The 6,065-nt window shown below is 45.4% G+C and overlaps 1 long non-coding RNA gene across 1 annotated transcript; it reads left to right on the forward strand.

Annotated features, from left to right (window-relative positions):
• Positions 1-245: 245 nt before the first annotated feature.
• LOC109324148 lies at positions 246-1,950 on the forward strand. Its single transcript, XR_002104859.1, has 2 exons — positions 246-697; positions 1,647-1,950. It is a non-coding gene; the product is annotated as an uncharacterized LOC109324148 (long non-coding RNA).
• Positions 1,951-6,065: the final 4,115 nt, after the last annotated feature.

Consider the following 6,065-nt stretch of genomic DNA (forward strand, 5'->3'; position numbering starts at 1 on the left):
CTCCTACCCGTCTCCTGGTTTGTGGGTGGGATTCAGCATGAAGTTGATTCATGGGTGCAAGAAACCTAAGAGTGACTTATGCAGATAGCGTTCATGTTGAAATACATTATGGGGTAGTCTCCCTTTACGGGATATAATGTATTTCTCTTTTGTAAATAAGGCTCTAACTTTATTGAGCTGCTTTTTTTTGGCTTTTTTTGCAGTGGTAAAAACAAATTGGCTGTACAGGGCAATAGCACACAGTAACTAGCATGGCATACTTCCTTGGTTGCCAGGCCCAGCTAAGCTAAAAGATCAAATGGAAAGTATAAATGCTCTGTTTTTATCTCACATCTGGCATGTGCATCTAGGCTTGCTGGAGGTGCCCAGAAGTCTAAAGTTCTGAAAAAGATCAAATCAGCAGCAATGACCTTAAGTGTCTGTGGCTCCCTCTGTCCCTTTTTGTTCTAAAGCAAAGGAAAATTGCAAATCCAACCAGCTGTCAGGCAAGGTAAGTGCGTCCTTTATGAACTGAGAGTCAACCAGTTCAAACAATGTATTTTTCCAAGTCAATACTGCAAACAATATAAATGCACAAGAGATTTATTACAGGTAACCAACAACACGCTGCATTTTTGCCAAGCATACCATAGGCAGGCTGGTCTCACAGCTGGACAAACTCCTACTTTTCTCTATGGTGAAACATTCAAAACAGAAGGTTTGAGTTTTCTCTATTTTGAAGGGGGAAAGGCTGCATTAAGGGGAAAACGGAGTTAAGCTTACACAGGTGTTGATCATCCCTATTAAAATCAGGCTGGCAGCACAGAAAAGAGCCTTTCTAACTACACGCAGGATGATTAATGATGTCCCACCTGGCACAGGGAAAGCATGTGATCTGCTGCACTGAATGAGCAGGGAGAATTTGAATTTGCATGGGGACCTGTGTGTGCTGCTGCACGGGGAGGTATTCAGGGGTATCTTTGAAATGAGACATACCCCAAAATTTCAGAGTAGAAGAGGGACAAAGGTAGCATAAGAATGCTGGTCCTGGATCACCCGATTCCTCAAATCTTTCTGGAATTTTCTTACACTTTAAGAAATTTATTACAGTTTGTGTTTACAGAGCGCCTCTTTTCTGAGAGCCCCCCCTGCCAAGAAGAACACCAATGATTGAAACATCTAAGAATAGGAACATCCCCAGGTTGCAGATTTTTTTGCTAAGAATTCCTTGCAGTTGCTATCAGCTCCAGAGGTAGCTGCAGAAGGAGAGTTAATACAAGCAAATCAGACTGCACTGATGTACAAGATGCTCTTAGTAGAGATGGGCAGCTCATTCTCCCTTCAGTGCAGAACGCACTCCCTGGAGACTTCATTAGCAAAGAGAACAACGATCCTCCTCCAAACTTAGAGCAGAGTTTTCTAATCTAAGACGCAATCACGATTTTGCTGAAAGACAAAGGAACCTATGGGGAATGTGAAAAATCGTGGCACCAGTTCGGACAGGATGTCTTTCTATCAGAGACAGAAGTTATAAGCTTGATGAATGCATTGATCAATGCATTACTGGGGGAGATTGCAGGGCCTGTGTTATGCCAAAAGTCAAATTAACAGATCAAAATGGTCCCCTTTGGCTATACAAATCTATTTATCGATCTTGTGTTTTCCAGAAATACAAGACACGGGCATGCTGAACTGTAACTCCTGCACTCAGTTCTACAGTAAGTCACATTCATTGACGGTTGGTCTCCACGTGGAAGCAGTGTCCCAGGTGCTCAGTTGTACATGCTGACCTGTTAGGTGGGAATGCTGCATAAGGAATCCGGATGACTGCAACTGCTTTCATTTCAATACTGCCAGCGTGATATCCCACACACAAATGACACATCACCTGCGTCTCACAGGTCAGCTCTGTAACTTTTCTTAATTCCTCTCCAACAGCAAGGATGAAGGTGAATAAAGCTCTTCCACTCATTTGGTTCTGGAGTCTACTGTTAGCCAAATGCCTCCCATCCACCAACTCAGCCAGACCTACAAGTGCATAGTTTCCCAGTTCAGACAAGTTACATTCAGACCTGGCCTGGCTATAAGTCTACATACTTAATACAGGTACTGCTGCCCCCTTCTCTGACAATGCCCAAGCATTTTCTGCTTGGCCTTTGCTCCCAGATGAGCAGTGCTGGCAATCTGTTACAGCTGCACGTTTTGTTGGTCCCCAGTGATTGAAAACTGGGAAACAAAGACCTAAGTACCGAATTCTCCAGGTGTGGCTCACAACTTGCTGGGTGCTGCTCTTTTTCCATTAAGATCTGGGAACATCCACCTAAGGCTCGCTAGTGCAGCATCACAGGCAGGAAGAGCTGGAATGAAAACATCTTAAGTTTCATAAAGGGCCAGATCCTGCTTCTTGTCTGATGAAGGAGTAAGAGAAGGGTTTAGACCTCTGACTCCCACAGTGAACAGACTGATGCTCTGATCCTTTAGCAGGCAACAGTGAGCACTGCGAGTAACGCTACAGAAGGAAAGCAGAACAAAAGCTGGCCTGTCTCTTTACGGGCTGAGAGGGGACTGGGGCTGGCCAGCCCTGTACAAATTTCAGGTGCAGCTGGGCAATCATCAGGTATTCCCTGTGAAAAAACATGAAGGCCTGAAAATGCAGCTAGGAGGGCTCCCACCACTGCCTGATCTTAGGTGGGGTACAGCAGTTCACTTACAAATGAGAGGGAAACTATGGAAAGGGCATGATGCACCCAAAGCAAAAGCAGCAGCTTGTATTTGCTGAATAGAGAAAAGAGAGCTGTGAGCAGAGAGCAAAGGGAGGAGCAGGGTCAGTGATAGGCTTGCAAGGCTCCTGGATAACAAAAGCTTTCTTCCACCTCCAACTTCGCTGGAGGTTTGTTTCCCAGGATAACGCCATTCCTGAGCATCTCTACAGCATGAGTCTGCTGGCTGTTAACCTGCTGGAGCTGGCTGCAATATATTGATGCACTTTGATATTGGCACTCCATCCCATAGACCAGCGGTTCCCAATCTGTGGTACAGGGACTGCCAGTGGCACGCAGACAACCTGTCAGTGGTACGCGTTAACAGATTTCTGATAATTACTTTATATGACAAAAATTTGCTGGTGGTACTTAAGACAACTGAAAAATTTGCTCGTGGCACTTAAGGTTGTATCGTTTTAAATTGGTGGTGCGCAATCTGTCAGAGTTTGGGAACCACTGCCATAGACAACTGGCTTGGGTCTATGAACGTTGCAACTCTGGTACAAGATCCACTGATGCACCACTTCATTTCACGCCAAAAGTACAGCACAAGCCACAGACTTTTTCCACCCAATTAAAGATATTGAGAGAGCAAGTGAAAGAGTGAGCGTGCATGGTATGAGGGGGAGTGAGAAAGTGGAATAATTAAACAATAATATGACAGACAGTGCATTTACGGGCAATTACGGCATGCCTCTGCTGGCACTGTGAGGCACAAGGCCAAAGACTAAGTGATTTCAACTGCACAAGTGGAGCAATAATCGCCTGGAAATGCCTGTCTGGAGCATCTGGCTTGAGAATTTATACATAGCAATGAGAGAGATCTCAGCATTTACTGGGCATTATTGATAGAGGTGGAACAGAAGGAGAAGCCAGTCAGAAAGCAGTTTCTCAGGCCCTCCAACAAGAAGTTTGCCAGCATTTAGTATGAGTGCAGGTCCCAGCCAGCAGGGGCTGAAGCAAACAGCCTCTTCTTGTGGTATGGCTCATTAGCAAATGACAAAGGCTTCCACCCTGCAAGGTGGGGATTTCCTTCAGGCTTGTAGTCTTGATGCTGCACAGGTTTCACCAAACTACCACATAAAAACACCAGTAAGTTTTAAAATTAACATCACTGAGTCAGTCAGAAAATCCTTCACACCCCACCCACTGGTTCCCAAAGATAAAGCCCACCATTAGCTTCTGAGCACCTGTAACTTGCTCTAGTCCCCTGGATCCTCTCTAAGGGCTGCCCTGGGCTTTCTGTCTCCAGCGTGGTCTTGTTGCCTCATCCTAAATACGTCCGTCAGCTCCCCAGCTTGGGGCTAGAAGGGAAAGGAGCCTGCAAACAGTTCCAGGAAATACAGGACAAATAAACAACTGAAAAAACAGACAAGCAAACTCATTTTTAAGAGCCAATCCAGAACATTATATACATGGCACAAAGCCATGTGGTTGCAGCACTTTATCTGATGATCCGTGCTCATGAGAAGAGCTCTTTACAAGCCAAGATGGAGAGAGAGCTGCCTGGGAAACAAACTTCTAGTGTGCAGCAGTTGCTTAAGGAACATTAGGCAGGTAACCCAGGGAAGACCATCAACCATGAAATAGCCCAGCTCTCCTGATACTGGCTGTTTCCCTTACCGCCCCACATTTTGGCGCCATGAAATCTTCTAAAGCTCCATGAAATTATTCCAGAAACATGGTCTTCATTTCTAGCCTCTCAATTGTGGAGGGCAAAAAAAAAAAAAAAGAAAGAGACTGAAAATCTAAGTCTTCCAGGCCCCAAACTAGAAGAAAAATGAAAAGAATTCAAGAATTGTGAATTTAAAAAGACACCTCCTCACTTTTAGGCCTGTCTCATGATTTTAGAAGACTAAACTCATGTTATATATATTTTTTAATTCTTGGGATTGGCAATATGGCTACTTCCAAACCAAGTCTTCATCCACTGGGCATACATTTGATGAGAGCAGACGCTTCTCAAGACTTAAAATAAATGTTGTTTTGTATCTGCGGTGCTGTGGGGGCTTTCAGCAAGTGGCTGCAGTGTTATGGACCTGACTAGATTCCAGCTGGGCCTGTCTCTGTGCCATCTGCCGTTCTGAGAAGTTCTGGGAAGGCAAAGAGAAAAACAAGCTTATCGTTTATAAAGTTATTGTGGGTTTTGTGGTTGTGAGGCTTTCTGTAACATACAAGAATAACTTGTTTGTGACATCACAAGTCCGAGGATGGTAACCAGAGAGCATTATCCTCATTTTTGGGTATACTGGTCTCATGCTCGGAAGAACAAGAGGAGGTCTGCTGTTAAGGTTTTGGTTTGCATACTCTGAGAAGCAGCATGTAGCAAAAGCAAAGCTTGGAGTCAGGGCACCAGCCTGGCGCTGGCATGAAGTTATTACTGCTCTGTAATAACTTAACCAGCCAGCTGGGAACTGCCCTCTCATTAGAGGAATCAGTCAGAGGGTGGCATGCAGTGCATTACCCCACTCACAGCACACAGTGTTTGCAAGGAATAGCAGGTGAGGACAAAGTACCTCTGCTCTCCTCTGGCAGCTGCAACAGCCTTTTGGCCAGCTCTGAGTACATGAGAGCAGCCTTCGTCCAGCTGCAGAGGCAGAGGTGCGCAGTTGGCCAAAAAGGTGGCTGCTTTTGCTTAGCAGAACCACGGTATCAGGCCTTCAACGTACGGACAAGTCATTTCACTTCTCTCTTTTATCCTGTGTTTTCCAAGTAAGGAGGACTGGGACCAGGGCCAATCCTCCCCCTCTGTCATGTGCTGAGTGCTACTTGCCTAACTCGAGACTTACTCCTTTAGTATTTTTAAACGTACTCTGAAATCTTCCAAGGGTGTAAAACGGCACGCTCTCAGCTCCTGCCTGCATCCCTCCCTCTCCGCCTTCCCTTCCACTTGATTTTAATGCGGCGTCTCTCCAAATGCAGAGAGGTATTTTTAAAACAAACCTACCAGACACTTCTGGAAACAAACCCCAACAGCCCGTGCTTGGCCTGAGTCCTGGCAGCGTGTTTCCAAGAGGGCCTGGCTAGCATTTGGTTAGCCAAAACAATGGATTTAGCACTGCGTCAGATCCCAGCTCTGCTGCAAAATGCTCAAGTACAAATCAAGGTAATCATTGTTTCTTATCACAGAAGAAAACAAACCCTCTTGGCAGGAAACACTGTTTCAGAAAGCAACACCCTGCATGACCAAGATGCAGTTTGACGGCTGTAAATGCCCCTATTTATACAATATTGGACTCCCAGCAGACATTTGCACTGCAAAGGACAATCAGCTGGAAACACCTAACCCGGGAAATCAGCCCCAAAACCACCTTTAATTCCGCA

Source organism: Crocodylus porosus, unplaced genomic scaffold (assembly GCF_001723895.1).
Source record: "Crocodylus porosus isolate Cpor-Errol unplaced genomic scaffold, CroPor_comp1, whole genome shotgun sequence".
Classification (NCBI taxonomy): domain Eukaryota; kingdom Metazoa; phylum Chordata; order Crocodylia; family Crocodylidae; genus Crocodylus; species Crocodylus porosus.